This window comes from Sorex araneus, chromosome 6 (genome assembly GCF_027595985.1).
Source record: "Sorex araneus isolate mSorAra2 chromosome 6, mSorAra2.pri, whole genome shotgun sequence".
Taxonomy (NCBI): Eukaryota; Metazoa; Chordata; class Mammalia; order Eulipotyphla; family Soricidae; genus Sorex; species Sorex araneus.
In genome coordinates, this window is record NC_073307.1 from 80610809 (window position 1) to 80629936 (window position 19128).

Below are 19128 nucleotides of genomic sequence, written 5' to 3' on the forward strand. Positions count from 1 at the left end.
AGTTCTCATAGCTACACGTTCACAATACTCAATCTGCCCTCTTCTGTTCCTTTGTAAATGTCTAACTGCTTCCATCTGAGGTCAAGAGGTCTCAGAATGAAGAAGAGATTTCTAAGTATAAAAGCCAGTAAGTTCATCACAAAGTAAAAAGATATCTTTTGAAATTTTTAATGTAGGTGTTATTTGCAACCCACAAAAAAAAACCTTTTGAAACATGGAAAATGGGAAACAGCAAAACTTAAGTAAATGAGGAAAGGGGAAAATACTAACACGGTAAAGAGATTTTTTTGTTTAATTTTATTGAAATACCATGAGATAGTTACAAGCTTTCATGTTTGGGTTACAATCACACAATGATCAAACACCCACCCCTCCACCAGTGCACATTCATCACCACCAATATCCCTGGTGTATCCCCCCCTTTCCCACCCTCCTCTCCTTCCATGGCAGACAATATTCCCCATACTTTCTCTCTACTTTTGGGCATTATGACTTGCAACACATACTCTGGGAGGTCATCATGTTTGGTCCATTATCTAGGTAAAGAGATTCTCTGAAAAAAAAATCAAATAGGCAAATAAAATAAGTGGGTATATCACAAATAAATAGAAAAGAGGCTTAATTTAAATAAGGCATGTGTTATTGTACATCCATAATTTTATCCATCAAGTTGCTTATCAATTTGCTCGAGCGGGCACCAGTAACATCTCCATTGTGAGACTTGTTACTGTTTTTGGCATATCAAATACGCCACAGGTAGCTTGCCAGGCTCTGCCGTGGGGGTGAGATACTCTCGGTAGCTTGCCAGGTTCTCCAAGAGGGGCAGAGGAATCAAACCCTGGTTGGCCTCGTGCAAGGCAAATACCCTATCGTCTTACTCGCTGTGCTATCACTCCAGTTCCCCATCAAGTTATTAATTTAATTTATTCTAGTACATGAGTACATTCTTATTAAGTATACAAATGTTACTGAGCATACAAAAGATGGCTCTAGGGGGGCCAAGAGGATAGTACTATGGGTAAGGCACTTACCTGCATGCAGCTGGCCCAGCCTTGATCTCCTGCACTGCATAAGGTCCCCTGAGCCCCGCCAAGAAAGATAACTGAGCACAGAGCCAAGAATAAGCCCTGAACACAACCAGATGTGGCCCCAAACCAAAACCACCAACAATAAAAACAGCTCTAGGGCTCCAGGGATAGCTCAGTGGTAGAAGGTGACCTTGGAGGTGTGAGGTGAGAGTTGGATCCCCAGCACTTTGCCCAGGTTGTCAATCCCACAACACTGCCATTGGGATCCCCAGGGCCACAGAGTCAAGTGTGTGACTCGGCAGCAAGCACTGCCACCAACATGTCAAGACCACAGCCAATATGTACAACTCCAGTCATTGTAACAATAACAGGAAAAGAAGAGGGAAATCAATCTTTTATTTGGCCATATACATCAAAACTTAATTCTTTTCTTGACATTAATTACCATAATAAGACGGAATATTATTGCTGAATTTACAATCAAAATTTGAAATGAAGATCATTTTGTTGGGCCAGAGAGACAACTGGTAAGGCCTTGTACATGGCCAACCCGAGTTCAATCACCTGCACCACTACAGTCCCTGAGAATAGAGATGGGGGTAAGCAAAAAAAAAAAAAAAAAAATTAGTGATTTTGTCTGATAAGATCCAGTGTCAATAATACCCCCACACTACTAGTGGAATGTAAACTGATACATAAGTGAGGAAAGTGCACTAGCTATGATATTAAAAATATTTAGAGAGTTGGAGAGAAAGTCCAGGAGTTATGGCATTTGCCTTGCATGTAGCCGACTCTGGTTCAATTCCCAAGCACCTCCAGTAGTGACTTCTGAGCACAGAGCCCTAAATAACCCAGACCACCATCAGGTGCAGCCTAGAACACACACACCCCATTTAAATATGAATGCAGCTGACCCAGGCTTGATCTCCTGCACTGCATAAGGTCCCCTGAGCCCCGCCAAGAGAGATAACTGAGCACAGAATTCTGGCTCTCTGACCCAGAATTCAATTTCTGGGACCCTATTAGATAAGGAATCACTGTATCACTGTCATCCTGTTGCTCATCGATTTGCTCGAGTGGGCACCAGTAACATCTCCATTGTGAGACTTGTTACTGGTTTTGGCATACGAATACGCCACGGGGAGCTTGCCAGAACAGACAATATGAAATATATTATTTCGGTTGTATTTTGGGACAGGGATTGGAGCTTGGGATGGAAACATCCCAAATTTGGTGGTGAGAAGCTGTAATGGTGATGGGATGAGTGTTTGAACATTAAATATAATCAAATATTGTGAACTAATTTATAAAATAAAAAAAAAATTTTAAAGATGTAGGTCTCTCCGTGCTGGAAAAAATTGTCAATAATAAAAAACAGTTGCCAACCAAAAAATAAATAAATAAAGTGGATGAAAAGTTTACATATCCTGATAGGTGATTTAATTTGCCTTCAACGAGATATGTAGTACATTTTATTTATAAAAATGCTCTGCCTTAGAACAAAAACAACCGCTGTTGGCGTGGATGTGGGGAGAAAGGAACCCTCCTACACTGCTGGTGGGAATGTCAACTGGTTCAGCCCTTCTGGAAAACAATATGGTCGATTCTCAAAAAATTAGAAATTGAGCTTCTATTTGACCCAGCAATACCACTCCTGGGAATATACCCTGGAGAAGCAAAAAAATATAGTCAAAATGACATCTGCACCTGTATGTTTATCACAGCACAGTTTACAATAGCCAGAATTTGGAAAAAAAACGAATGCCCGAGAACAGATGACTGGCTAAAAAACTTTGGTACATCTACACAATGGAATACTATGCAGCGGTTAGAAAGCATGAAGTCATGAAATTTGCATATAAGTGGATCAACATGGAAAGTATCATGTTGAGTGAAATGAGTCAGAAAGAAAGAGACAGATACAGAAAGATTGCACCCATATGTGGAATATAAAGTAGCAGAGAGGTACGAGCTATCAAAGATGCAACCTCTGGCAGAAAGCCCTCTAGACTTAGTCACTAAAATACAGAAATCTAGAACCTCACAGCTGCTACTTTGGCCACATGACCTCATATCTCCTTATTCGCAGCAGTGGAAAACAAATTATCAAATGCTTCCTTTCCAGCAGGTCCGACTCTGGAGGGGAAACTCCAAACAATAATAGTTTTTTTTGTTTGTTTCTATGAAATCAAGGTAAAGTGAAAGTAAAGTGTAATTTACCAACTACACAGGTGGGGTGGGGGACCGGGGGGCAGGGCGGGGTAGGGTGGGAGGTTTACTGTGGTTCTTGGTGGTGGAATACATGCACTGGTGGAGGGATGGGTGTTCGAGCATTATGTAACTGAGACTTAAGCCTTAAAGCTTTGTAACTTTCAACAAGGTGAGTCAATAAAAAAATAAATTAAAAAAAAGAAAAGTATATTAGTATTATATTTGTATCACAAAAAAATGCTCTGCCTTTTGCTGGTCTTTGATTCTTTTCCTTTCATTTCCACCATTTACCAAATAAAGTAAAAAAGAATGATTTGAAGAGTAGGGGAAAATACTAAAATTCTAATTAAATTATTTGCTTATGCAAATCAAAAAATAAATGAGATGGGTTTGACTTAAAAGTTAACCCGGTTGGCCACGTGCAAGGCAAACACCCTAGTCTCCCCCAGTTGTTGTTTAATGGACAGTGAGTTTCAAGTTTACATGAAGACCAGAGTTCAACAATGTGAATATAGTTGACAGTTAAAAATTAAGAATGAGAGGCTGGAGCGATAACACAGAGGGTAGGGTGTTTGCCTTGCATGCAGCCAACCAGGTTCGATTCCCAGCATCCCATATGGTTCCCCAAGCATTGCAGGAGTAATTTCTGAGTACAGAGCCAGGAGTAACCTCTGTGCATCGCCAGGTGTGACACAAAAAGGGAAAAAAAATTAAGGTGACCCCAGGGATGTGGCTCAGTGGTCAAGTGCCCGCCTTGCAGGCTGCCACTTCAACCCTCACATCACCCCTTATCTTTCTGCACACTCCCTAGCAGTTCTGACATGACCAGCAAGCCAGTGGCCCCTGGCACACTACAACAAGTTTGTTAGGGCCAAGTGTGCCACTCCTAGACATTGCAACAAGATCAAAAGGGGAAGTAAATGACAAAAAGTTTCATGCAAAAGGCTAATATAGTCAATTTTATACTTACACGTATTTTACCACAACTTACAATTTTATTGTATTGTAATTTTGTGGTCTGGGGCCACATTCAGCTCTGCTCAGGGATTACTCCTGGCTCTATACTCAGGAATCACTCCTGGTGGTGTTTAGGGGCCATAGAGGTTGCTGGGGATCGAACCCAGGTTGGCCAAGTACCCTACCCCCTGTGCTATAGTCTTAATTTAAAATATTTTTGATGTTTTAACCTTTACCAGTGGTGCTCAAGGCTTACTGCTGGCTCTCTGCTCAGGGATCACTCCTGGTAGTACAAGGAATTAAAAGGTGATTGGCTGCGGGTAAGGAAAGCCCCTTAACCCAGGTACTACCTCTCTGACTCCAGAGTAAAATAATTTTTAAAACTTGCTACAGTGGGCTGGAGAAATAAAATAACACAGGAGATAAGGCACGTTCCTTGCATATAGGCAACCCCAGCTCAATCCCTGGCACTGCCTATGGTTCCTTGAGCACTGCCAGGGGTCACTACTGCTTACAGAACCAAAAATAGTTGCTGAGCACTTCTGGGTCAAAGGAAACACACACACACACACACACACAAACTAGAAATCTTGCCTACCAGTGAAGCAAATAAGAGAACTTCCATATTTCTAGAAAGCTCTCAATGAACTTATTTCATCTTGGTTTTAGGTCTAAGAACAGTGATGGAGCACAAGAAATATCTTTTATATGAAAGATCTCAAAAGAAGTGAAAAAGGAACCCAAGAGAGGTGCTCCTGTGGAGAGGTCCTTGGCATCGCCTGTGTGGGAAGCTGACAGAGAAGGCACAGCCTCACCCTCTCCACTCAAATATCACACAAACACACTCAAACATTTCAATAAAAGAAAAAGAGACTGCTGAGACATTTTTCTGTATTCACCACAATTAGCAGGTAATGTCTTATAATAATCGGAGGGAAATGTGTATTGTTGAAATGGCAGCTGAGGCATTCTTTATTTCTCCTGATAGCTGTCTTCCATTCCACCCAAGACTTAGGAGCAGATTAGAATCCTGATTTTTTAAGTTGCTTCATAATAATAGAGTTTTCCATATTGAGCTTACCTGGTTGTTTGGTTGTTGGGTACTCTACCAGCACATAATTAAAATTAGTCATATTGAGGTTGAGCAACCCAACCTGGGGTTTCCACCCTAATGCAGTGAGGAATGAATCTTTATGTTTGGACACTTTGATAAAAACAAAGAAACAAACCACAAGACAGCAAGACAGGGCCGAAAGTATGCAGGCCATGCATGCAGAAGACCTAGGTTCAATCTTGGGTGCCACCTGGTCTCCTCTGTACCCAGAAATGATCCCTGAGCAGGTTGCCCCTGAACTAAATTAATTAATTGAAACAAGGGAAAGACAGCAGACCAAAATGGACAGTGTTTTGCAGAACTCAAACTTAATTATAGGTCCACTTTTCTCAGAAACAGAATCAATCACAAAACAGCTGATCAGTATTGATTGGATAATCTTCCTGATAACCCCCTGCCATTCCTTATAGGAAGAAACCTTCTGAAACCAAGCCACTTTATCTGGTGTGACTTTTCTTCTTATTTTTTAAATGTTATTGTTGTTTTGGGGGCACACCTGGTGGTACTCAGGGCTTATTCCTTGCTTGACACTCAGGAATCACTCCTAGCTGTGCTTGGGGGACCATATGGGGTGCCGAGAATCAAACCTAGTTCAGCTGAGTGAAGACAAGCTCCCTACTCACTACACTACCTTCAGTCCCATCTTTCTGGCTCCAGCTTTCTTCTGCCTGTAAAACTCTTCCATCATGTACAGTTCTTTGGCATTCCTTTCTGGCTGCTAGATTTGTGCCCCCTAATTCAGGAATTGTTAAAGTCAACAACATTTTTAACATTTACTTGGTTGAAATTTGGTTTTAGCAAGCCAGAAAGTACAGGGGCCAGGGCAGTGTTAGCACATATACTTCACTCGTATGAAGCTCTGAGGATATCCCAGCTGTGAAAACATACAATAGTTTCCATGGTGGCGTGCCTGCTTTTCGAGCGGGTGGCCCTAGAACCATCCCCAGCATCGCCCTTATCCTGATGGAACTGTCAATTGTGGTTCTTGGTGACACATCTAGATGCTCTGTCTCTGATGCATCACAACCAAGTGTATATGACTCCTGATCATCACAAGAACAAAGGGAAAGAAGGGGAAAACATACTCAGAATTTAGTGATATTGGCTAGAGCTCACTGGTAGAACATTTGACTGCAGAACTTAGCGCTGTTTTATTTCTCCTGCCTGTTGGTATGCTAGAAGATAGACTTCGGGATGCAGGATATCTCATAAACTCCTAAACACACACACACACACACACACACACACACACACATGCATGCACACACGCACATGCATGCACACACACACACGCACGCACACACGCACACACTCCTTGCTCCAATACTTTATTCTACTGATGTTATGACACGAGTGACTTTATTTATTCTTTTTATTTTATTGAATCACTGTGAAATAGTTACAAGCTTTCATGTTTGCGTTACAATCACACAATGATCAAGCACCCATCCCTCCACCAGTGCACATTTCCCACCACCAATATCCCGGGTATACCCCCCTTTCCCACCCTCCCCCTGCCTCCGTGGCAGACGATATTCCCCATACATTCTCGACATGAATGACTTTAATGTTTGGTATAAACCTAGTGATATTTCCACAGATAATTGGTCAATGGTTATTTTCTGGTTTGGGGGACACACGTAGTAGTGCCCAGGGATATGTGCTCAGGGATTACTCCTGGTGGTGCTCAGGGGATCATATTGGGTGCCAGGCATCGAAATTGAGGCAGCAGCGTGCAGAGCAAGGCTGTACCCGGCCCACTGTACTATTGCTCCACCCATACTTGGAAATCTTTAACTTATTTCTGGTTCTCAGCTAAAGCATATATCCAAGAAGTCCTTCCTTTCTCATACATCCTATTGGCCTTTCTTAAACAGGAAGTGAGAGGCTGTCAAAAGTCAGAGTAGCAATTTTCAAGTGGAAATCTCCAGCCTGCATTCTTTCAAGAATTATCATTCCACCGAGCGCACCCTGGGCAGAATATCCAAACAAGCGGTTCTGAGATAGAGCCAACTGGGACCGGAATTCACCGACTTCATCAAAAAACATATTTTCCCAACTCATCTTACTTCTTAGGAAAAACTCACTGTCGCTGGGTTGGAGGCCCTGGCAAGCAAGGACGTTTGGAGAAGCCCCGTTGCCACAGAATCAGCCTGCGCTGAAAATGAAGCCTCTCCCAGGTAACTTGCCTTCCGAAGTGTGGAATTCCTGCCACACAGTGAAGCGGCCATGAATGTGGGTCAGAACAGAAACTGCAAAGCGTACTCGAGAGATAAGGCCCGCGCTGCTGCCGTTTCATCAGTCCTTCTGTCTCATGAGAAGAGTTTTAGGTCTAGTTCTATGGTCACGGGAGAGGCTAAAGGTGGGAGGAGGGAGAAGGAACCACGGTGCAAGGGTAGAAGGATCTGCAAACAGGGGTGAAGGGATTGGTGTGGTGGCTCTGCGACTAGAAGCCTACTTTGAGGGGTCGGAAAGATAGTGCAAGAGGAGATGAGCCTTGCATCCCGAGGAGCCTGATTTGGTTTCCTGGCACCATAAGTGGTTCCTCAGCACCACCAGAGGTCGCTCCTGAGCACAGAGTCAGAAGCAGCTCAGAACATGGCTGGCCCCCAAACACTACATAATAATCATAATGATTAATGATAATAATAACAATAACTTGATACCACTTTAAATTATAACTCAATAAAAATATCAGCATCCAAAAAATAGTCATACAATCCAGTCCGAGGGTCAAAGAGCTTAGCAGGCTGAAGATGTGTTTTGCATGCAGGAGGCCTTTAACTTAACATGTGGCACCACATGGTCCCTGAGCACGGCCAGAAACAACCCCCAAACTCAGAGCCAGGACTAGTCTCCAAGTACTGTTGGTTATACGCCTCCCCCAAAAAAAGTTTATTATAAAAATAGCCTACTTCTGGGGCTGGAGTGATAGTACAATGGTTCGGGTGTTTGCCTCACCTGTGGCTAATTTGGGTTTGATCCTCGGCATCCCACAGGGTCCCTTGTGCACCGCCAAGATTCCTGAGTGCAGAGCCAGGAGTAAGCCCTGAGCATCACTGGGTGTGACCCAAAATAATTATTAAATATTTTAAATTTAAAAATTAAAATTAAATAGCCTAATGTTACAAGAACTTACTGCATTTCCCAAGGATTTTCCTCCACTTTAATAGTATTGACTCTTAATTTCCAAGACTGTAGAGAAACCCAGTTTTTCCTTAAGGCATGCCCAGAACCTTAGTACAAGTGATGCCCTATTAAAGACGAGGTTAGAGGATGCAGTGTAAGACAGTGCCAAGTTGGAGACTGACTTTGATTCCATTTACCATCAGAAAGAAAAACAAGGCCCAGGGGTATGACTCATTGATAGAGCTCATGTGTGAGGTCTTAGTTCAGGATTTGATCCTGGCACTACCAAAAAAAAAAAGAAATGAAAAACAATAATTCTAATCAATAGTAAATAAGTACCTGTCCAATAATTTGAAGTTTTTATTCATTCATCTGTTTCCTTGCTTTTTTGCATATCCAAAAACATCTGTTTCAATGCTGACTTATACTGGAATCTTTTTTTTTTTTGGCTTTTTGGGTCACACCTGCCAATGCACAGGGGTTACTCCTGGTTTTGCACTCAGGAATTACTCCTAGTGGTGCTCAGGGGACCATATGGAATGCTGGGAATCGAACTGGAATCGGCTGCGTACAAGGCAAACGCCCTACCCACTGTGCTATCGCTCCAGCCCCCTATACTGGAATCTTTTGAACTATATGTGGAACTCAGACTCAACACAAATGGCATAGTGATTGCACGTAGCTCTTTTCTTTTTTCTTTTCCGCTCTCTCTCTCTCTCTCTCTCTCTTTCTTTTTCTTTGGCTGCACCTGGTTCTGCACTCAGGGATCACTCTCGGCAGTACACAGGGGGCCATGAGGGGTGCTGGGGATCGAGCCTAGGTTGGCCACATGCAGGTTAAACACCCTCCCCGCTGAGCTTTCTCCAGTCCCAGACACATATATCTTTTCAAATATGAACACTGCAAACTCACGACTATATCCCAAATTCAGTCTTGCTGACAGTACTTGTAATGAGCAGTCTGATTTTGAAAACATGGAGATAAGCGTATCTTAGAATCAAAAAAATTATTCTCATTGCAGACATAAAGACTGGCACAGAGAGCTTAGGTGGATTGCCCCCACATTACTCAGGCAGTGACTTCACTAGACTTTGAACTCAAGTGTTTTGGTATCAGAATCAATATTTTTGCCATGAAGAGACTTCCAGAGCTCAATGCTATTCTATTGTCTGCAGATTCCATAATCATTCGATTTTTTGCTGGGGGAAAAAACACCCAAGACAGGTAACCCTAGCAAATCTATTTTTTGATAATTAATTGGAAAAAAGGTGCTTCTATATCAAAATTTTACCCATTCTTTGGGACCACAGAGAACAAATTGAATGCCTATTTTATTTATTTTGCGTGGAACTTTTGGGTCACAGTAGTCAGCTCAGGGGTTCCTCCTGCCTCTGCAATCAGGAATTACTCCTCAGAGTGCTCAGGGAACCATATAGGATGCTGGGGATCGAACCCTGGTCAGCCACATACAAAAGCAAAAGCCCTCCCCGATGTCCTATGCTCCAACCCTCTGAGTGCCTATTTTATATGATTGATCTTGAAGTTTGCTTTTCCATATGATGTGAAGTAATGTCTGTTCTGCATTTACTCAACAATGGTTTATTGACACCCAAATGTGAAATTTTGGGGAAAACTTTAAACGCTCTGCAGACAGACCACAATGTTTTATTTTGTTATCGTTATGTATTTACTTATTGGTTTGGAGGCAACACTAACTGGTGCTCAGGGTTTATTCCTGGCACTGTGCTTAGGAATCAGTGCTGGCAGGCTCAGGAGACCATAGGGGATGCTGGGGATTGAACCCAGGTCAGCTGTGTGCAAGGCAAGTGCCTTACCCATGTACTACAGCTCTGGTTCCCAGAAGAGTGTCTTCAATCAAGGCCCTTAGAGTATACAGACTTTTGGATTAGGAGTAAGAAGAGAGTAGAAAATGAGTATTTACTTTGCCACATGGATCCCATCCCAAATGCTCTTCAGTCAGCTTTTGTCACAGCTTCTTCAATGTCTCCCTCCATAGAGAGGGCCTGTCCTGGGAGATGGTTATATTTACCTGTTAACGTCTGCCTTCATCTTTCCATGTCTCCTTCAGACCAGCTTACCCATCTCCCTGTCTGACCTGTGAAGATCTCAGCAATCTGGAATGGCTGGGATTGAAAACAAAGCAACACAGAAAACCACTGTATTTTCCATGGCAAGATAGCTTGTCTATCTCAGAAAGTTCATCCATAACCAGGATAGCAGTGATTCCAGGGTATCATAGAGAATATAAAGAGGATGAAACTCAGTTAGAGGAAAACAAGACATATATAGAAAGAAGCACAATGCAAAATAAACATAAGAAGTAATGTGAGGAGTATAAAGAAATTTCAAGGAATGGAGATGTTTCTTCAAACCAGTAAGTTGGTGAATTGCAATGTAATAATTATTTATCTGGAATGATATCAGAAATTAGGCTACAGAACGAGAGAAAAAGTACCTAATTCTAGGAACATTATTATTTTGAAGTTTGTTGAACTAACACATATCCTTCCTTCCCTCCTTCCTTCGTTCCTTCGTTCCTTCGTTCCTTCCTTCCTTCCTTCCTTCCTTCCCTCCTTCCTTCCTTCCTTCCTTCCTTCCTCCCTCCCTCCCTCCCTTCCTCCCTCCCTTCCTCCCTCCCTTCCTCCCTTCCTTCCTTCCTCCCTCCCTCCCTCCCTTTCTCCCTCCCTTCCTCCCTTCCTTCCTTCCTTCCTTCCTTCCTTCCTTCCTTCCTTCCTTCCTTCCTTCCTTCCTTCCTTTCTCCCTCCCTTCCTCCCTTCCTTCCTTCCTTCCTTCCTTCCTTCCTTTCTCCCTCCCTTCCTTCCTTCCTCCCTCCCTCCCTTCCTTCCTTCCCTCCTTCCTTCATTCCTTCCTTCCTCCCTCCCTTCCTTCCTTCCCTTCCTCCCTCCCTCCCTCCTTCCTTCCTTCCTTCCTTCCTTCCTTCCCTCCTTCCTTCGTTCCTTCATTCCTTCCTTCCTTCCTTCCTCCTTCCTCTCTACCTTCCTTCCTTCCTTCCCTCCTTCCTTCGTTCCTTCCTTCCTTCCTTCCTTCCTTCCTCTCTACCTTCCTTCCTTCCCTCCTTCCCTCCTTCCTTCCTTCCTTCCTTCCTCCCTCCTTCCTTCCTCTCTACCTTCCTTCCTTCCCTCCTTCCCTCCTTCCTTCCTTCCTTCCTTCCTCCCTCCTTCCTTCCTCTCTACCTTCCTTCCTTCCTTCCTTCCTTCCTTCCTTCCTTCCTTCCTTCCTTCCTTCCTTCCTTCCTTCCTTCCTTCCTTCCTTCCTTCCTTCCTTCCTTCCTTCCTTCCTTCCTTCTTTCCTTCCTACCTGCCTGCCTGCATTGTACCAGGGCTACAATGCAGTGTCTCATAAATCTAAGGTATGTGCTCTACCAATGATCCCAATCACATCTTGACCCCCAAGTTTACTGGACTTCTTTTCTACAGTTGGTTATTCTGGGGGTTGCAGAATGTTCTCCTGAAAACTGCAGGGTGTGGCCTCATGTCCCCCAAGCACCACAGGGCCTGATCAGCAGCACTGCTTCCTGGGGCCCTTGCATTGATCCACCAGCCAGATTGGCCCAGGATGGCTGACAGGACCCTTCAATCTCCTTAGCAGGTCCCAAATAGCTTTTTCTGCTACTGGCTCTAACCCTGGTGGTCCTTAAGCACTATTGAGCTGAGCACTGCCAAGAGTGTGGCTGGGGCTCCAGCCGAGGTTGGTGGTGTATGAGGCAAGCGCCTTACCTTCTGTACTATCTCTCGGACCCAAGACTGAAATTATGTTTTAAAAAATTATTTTAAGCAATGATGTCTCCTCTGGAGAAAAATGCCAGCCTTGCTCACTTCACAGGATTTGACAGGAAATCAAAATACAGTCTTGTGAATGAGACAGTTATTTATTGTTTATTTACTTATTTTAGGGGGAAAGGACATAGGCTATATTAGTTGGTGCTTAAGGCTCTGTGCTCTAGGGTCACTCCTTTTTTTAAAAAAAATATTCTCCCCTTATACCTTATATAAACACTGTGGACTCATAATGATGTTACATACAATCAATTAATCAACACTAATCCCGCCACCATTGCACCTTCCCACCACTATTCTCTCCAATTTTCCCAACCATCCGGGGTCACTCTTGGCAGTGCTTGTGGGACCGTGCACAATGCCAGGGACTGAACCAGGGATGGCCAGCGTGCAAGCGTTTATCTCTCTCTCTCTCTCTCTCTCTCTCTCTCGCTCTCTCTCCCCAAAATAAAAGTGCTTTGTAAACCATAAACCTCCCTACAACTCCTACAACTCTCTCTTTCTCTCCAAAATGAAAGTGCTTTGTAAATCATAAACCTCCCTACAAACGTAAGATATAATTGCTGTTGTTCTGAAGAATTTTATAAACTGCAAGGTCTCCACAAATATAGGACAATGAATATTTCCCCTACATTTTTGAAGCTTCTACAGAGAAAAAGTCCAGTTTTTTATCAACAGACTCAATTATTGCTTCTCTGAGAAAAGGCATTTTTATTTAACACCAAAACAGATTGCCCTTTAATTTGCTACTTCAGAAGGATTATTGATCAATAGTAACTTATTTGTTTATTATATTACAGAAAATCTATATCCTAAAAGAAATTGGCCCTTGTCTGTTTTTACTGCCTGAAACTAAATGATCTCCAAGTATGTTCTCAATAGTGGAATTTTATGATTTAACAAAGCATTTCAGAAAAAAAACTGTGTGTGTATGGGCTGGTACATCTTGTTCTGTATCATTCCATAGCAGTGCCTTGATGTTAATTGACTGAACTATGGTGAGCTGGAGCGATAGCACAGCGGGTAGGGCGTTTGCCTTGCACACAGCCAGCCCGGGTTCCTCCGTCCCTCTCAGAGAACCTGGCAAGCTACCAAGAGTATCCCGCCAGCATGGCAGAGCCTGGCAAGCTACTCATGGTGTATTCAATATGCCAAAAACAGTAACAACAAGTCTCACAACGGAGATGTTACTGGTGCCTGCTCGAGCAAACTGATGAACAACGGGACGACAGTGCTACAGTGCTATAAGGTGGAACATAAAAGGTGCTCAGTAATACTTGAATAAGTGAGCTTACAAAAGTGCTACTCCAAACTCCCACAAACTGGATCTATCCCCCTTTCCCCTCCCTTTTTCTAACAGAATTCTTTTACCTGACTTAATATGGACAGTCCTTCAAAAACTAGAAATTAAGCTTCCATATGACCCCGCAATACTACTTCTGGGAATATATCCCAAAGATGCAAAAAAGCACAGTAGAAATGACATCTGTACCAATATGTTCATTGCAGCACTGTTCACAAGAATTGAACCCAGAGCCTCAGTAATTCAAAACAAATTCTCTACCACTGAGTCATATCCACATTGATCATACTTTTATTGTTGAATTTGGTTTGCAACTTTGCATCTAAGTTTATCAAGGACATTAGAGGTTTCTACTTCTCTTTTTGTGTGTGCTGCTGCTGTCTGGTTTTGCTCTCAGGATAGTGTTGGCCTCATAGACAGGAGTTGGAAAAATACATTTTAAGTGTTTTTTGAATGAGCTTAAGAAGTATCTGTAGTAGGGTATCTTTCAAGATTTTATTTATTGATTTATTTATTGCTTTTATTTTATTTATTGATTTATTTATTGCTTTTATTTTATTTATTGATTTATTTATTGCTTTTTGAGTCATATCCAGCAATGCACAGGGATTACTCCTGGCTCTGCACTCAGGAATTACTCCTGGCGGTCTTGGGGGACTATATGGGATGCTAGGAATCCCATATGGTCCCCCAACCCAGGTTGGCTGCATGCAAGGCAAATGCCCTACCCACTGTACTATCACTCCATCCCCATCTTTAAAGATTTAGTGAACGTGAGTTCATTAGTAATATAATCTGGTCCTGGACTTTTCTTTTCCGAGAGGCTTTTGCTTACTATTTTCATTTTCGTACTTATAATTGGTCAGTTGGGATTTTCTGCTTCCTCCTGATTCAGTCTTGGGAGGTTCAGATTCTAAGAATTCACCCATTTCTTCTAGATACTTCAGTTTGCTAGAATAAATTTGTTCTTAGTAGTCTCTATGATGCTTTATATATCAGCGATGTCAATTTTAACTTCTGCCCTTAATTTCTGGTGCTATTTATTAGGGTCTTTTTCTTTTTTATTGGTGAGCCTAACTAAAGGTTTTTTCAAATTTGTCATTTCAAAGAAACATCTCTTGGTTTCATTAATATTTTGTGATATCTTTTAAAGTTAAATTTCATTCATTAAGTACATTTAAAAATTAGTGTCTATTAAGAATCTATGAATAAATTTAACAAAGTATATGAGGCTAAAAAGACAAAGGGTTAAGGCATTTGTCTTGCAAAAAGTTCTCACCATGGCATTGCATGTGGTCCCCTGAGCATCACCAGTCATGATACCTGAGCACGGAACCAGGAGTAAACCATGATCACTGCCAGTTGTGACCCACCCCCAAAAAACATCAAAGTAGGTGAAAGACTTACACGTTAAAAACTGTAAGACACTCAAAAATAAATAAAGAAACAAGTAGTAGAGGTACTCTATGCTCATGGATCATTAGCATCATTAAATTAACATCATTAAAATGGTCATTTTATTGAAGCATTATACAGGTTCAGTGAAATCCTTATCAAAATTCCAGTGGCATTTTACAGAAGAGAGAGAAAAAATGTCATGAAATTAATACAAATCTATAAAACTTCCCAAACAGCCAAAGCAATCCAAAGACAGAAGAATAATAAAAGCATCATACTCTCTGACTTAAAAGGATACTACAAAGATAAAGTAATCAAAAAAGTTTTTTATAATAAAGTGGTTAGTGTGGCCCTAATAAAGAGCTTTAGTTATCATATGGATTTATTTTATAGTACTATGATTTGTTCAAATGGTCATTTGTTCATTATGGTATATGCCACATATACTTGTATATATATCTTCTGTCGGTTTTCTTTAGACACTGAGTTTAAGCACTTGTACATTTAATAAAGTAAAACATAGTGTCTTGCCTTATAGACCTATAGACCAATGTCTATTTCAAGTGGGCATGCACGCTACCTGTATTAATTTTACCATTAGAAAAGTGCAATATTTGGGGGCTGGAGCGATAGCATAGCAGGTAGGGCGTTTGCATTGCACATGGCCGATCTGGGTTCAATTCCGATTCCCATTCCCAGCATCCCATATATTCTCCTGAGCACCACCAGGAGTGATTTCTGAGTGCATGAGCAAGGAGCATGTGCATCGCCAGGTGTGACCCAAAAAGAAAAAAAAGTGCATATTTGTTCCAATATTTAGCCCATATAAATTGGAAACCATTAAATATTTTCCACAATTGTACAGAAATGATCCAACATTGCAATACCCTTTTATACAAGAGAATAATATTCTTCTTATGTTTCCATGCCAAAACAAGAAAGCAGTGAGGTTTTGGCCACAAAGATTAATAGAATGGAATTTATACTCAAGAATTTAATCCTCATATATGCATGCACAGTTACTTTGGGATAAAGAAGTCAAGAACATGAAATGAAGAAAGGTGCTGGAAAAACTGAAGAGCTACATGCAAGGAATAAAACTGGGTAAGTATCTAATACCATGCATAAAATTAACTCTTCAGAATATGACTCAAATGGCAAAGCAGATAAAAGCAGAAATACCCAATGAAATTATATCAAACAAATAAGTTTCTTCAGAGTAGAAGAAACTATCACCAAGGCAAAAAAAATAAATCCTACTAAATGAGAGAAAATATCTGCAGACACATATGACAAAAGGCCAATATCCAAAATATATAAGAAACTTACAAAAGAGAGATAGTGTGTGGGTTAAGGCACTTGCCTTGCACATGGCTGACCCCAGTTTAATCTCTGGGTGGTCTATGGTGCCCTGAACATAGCCAGGAATGATTCCCAGGCAGAGTCAGGAATAAGTCCTGAACACAGGTATGACTCTGACAACCCTTTCAGCACGCATTCATAGACACACATGTGCACATTCCCCCACTCCTTCCCCTTCACACACAGACACACACACACACACACACAAACTCACAAAATTCATTGACAATGGCAACTACAGAATAGCTCTCTTCCTGCCCTCCTCCCCCGACAATGGGGAGAGCTGAGAAGACATTTCAGCTAAAAAGACACACAGATGACCAACAGGCACATAAAAGCTGCTCATTAAAAAAAAGGAAAAATTGTCATCTCACACCTGTGAGACAAGCCCATATTGAAAGACCAGCAACAAGTGTTGGAGGTGTGAAGATAAAGGAGTCCTCTGGGACTGGAGCCATAGTGCACCAAGTTGTCTGCCTTGCACAAGGCTAACCCAAGTTTGATCTCTGGCACCCTGCCAAGATTGCCAGAAGTGAGCCCTCAGTTCAGAACCAGGAGGAAGGCCTGAGCACTGCTAAGTGTGGGCCCAAAATAAACAAAAAGGAGCCTTCATTTTCTCTAGGTGGGGATGTAATTGTTTCAACCTCTATGAAAAAAATATATAGGGAATCCTCAAAATATTAAAAATAGATTTATCATATGATTCAGCAATCTTATTTCTAGGTATATATTCGAAGAACACAAAAACATTTATTAGGAAAAAAGTCTGCTCTCTCTGACACACACGCATACATACATACATGTATGTATATATAATTGCAGAGCTGTTTAGCAAGGTATGGAAACAACACAAGTACCCAATGGCAGATTGAGTGGGTAATGAATATGTGGAATACAAAGAAACCACAGTGGAATATTATTCATGTGAGAAAATATGACTCATATGAGAAAATATTAAATCTTGCCTTTTATAACAGCATGTATGGAATTAGAGGAGTTCGGTCTAAGCAAAATAGAAAGAGCAAGACAAATACCAGATGATTTCACTCATGTGGGATCTAAAGAAACAAAACAGGGGAATAGACAAAAACATATCCTTGGATTTGAATACGGAGCTGGGAAAGTAGGTGAAAGGAGTTGGAAGGGCGGAGGAAATTCAATGCATAGTGTTGGAAGAATGTTGGAACTGGTGATATTTTGACATCCATCTTCAAGAGGTGTGGAATTAGATCCCTAAAACTTATACAATCCTGTAAACCAATGTTGCCTCAATAAACAAAGCAGTTTCCTGGCAGCTCTGCTATCTGTGGCCAGCAGCTCTGCCTGCGGGGATCCTTGGTGCTACAAGAAGGTTCTGGCCACTCTTCAGCCAGTATGTGCAAGAACCACATGAAGAGAAGAGTGTGAGCCAGTCAACACTGAGACGAAAAAGATGTGTGTGCAGTGTAGCCAGGAGTGCCACCCCCAGCAACCACATGAGTGAACATTACAGTTTTCCTGTCAGGCACTCTTAGAATGCCTTTGAGTCCCACAACTAAAAAGAGTGCAACCCTCAGTGAGCACTGAGGCCAAGCAGGTGAGCACTACAGCCTGTCGGGCAGCCCCTGGTGAGCACAGCTAAATGTGCGAGTGCCACAACCAGGCATGTTTGCCATCACAACGTCACAACAACATCAACAGAGTCAAGGGAAGAGGGGAAAAATTTAAGCTAGATGGGCAGGAAATATAACCAATAGGAGAGCACATACCTCACGTGTTTGAGGCTCTGAGTTTGACCCCTGCCTGGTAACACTCAAGTAAATAAGCTTATTAAACAGATAATTATGCATAAGATTTGGCAAGTGAATAGGTGTTTTCCCAACGATGGCCAACAGGCAAATGAGAAGATGCTCAACATCACTAATCATTAGGAAAATACAGATTAAAACCACACAGCAGACTCACCTTATGTCTTTTATTCTGACTATGAATCTAAAGAAAAGAAATTGCACATGTTGGTGAGGAAGTGGAGGAAAGGGGACCCTGGAACATAAATTGGTGTAGTCAGTATGGAAAAATGGTATGGAAGTTTCTTTAAATAAACAGAATTACCACTTTTGAGTATTTATCCAAAGGAAATGAAAACAGGATATCAAAAAAAAAACATGGATTCCCATGTTTATTATAGCACTATTCACAAAACAAAAAATACAGAATCTAAGTGTGTACAAAAAGATGAAAAGATAAAGAAGGTTATATAAATAAATATATATATATATATATATATATATATATATATAGGCATTTGCCTTGCACACGGCCAACCCAGGTTCAGTTCCTCCACCCCTCTGAGAGAGCCCAGCAAGCTACTGAGAGTATCCCGTCTGCACGACAGAGCCTGGCAAGCTACCCGTGGTGTATTCAATATGCCAAAAACAGCAACAACAAATCTCACAATGGAGATGTTACTGGTGCCCGCTCGAGCAAATCAATGAGCAATAGGATGACAGTGTTACAGTGACAGTGATACAGTGATATATACATATATACCATATCCCGTTTTTCATCAATTTGTTCAAGCAGGCACCAGCAACATCTCTCATTGAGAGACTTATTGTTACTGTTTTTGGCATATCCAGTACGCACGAGTAGCTTGCCAGGCTCTGCCGCGAGGGCTCCATACTCTTGTTAGCTTGCCGGGCTCTCTGAGAGGGGTGGAAGAATCAAACTCGGGTCGGCCTTGTGAAAGGTGAACGTCCAACCACTGTGCTATCGCTCCAGCCTATGTATCATATATAATGAAATATTTTCTCAGTCTTAGAACAAGAA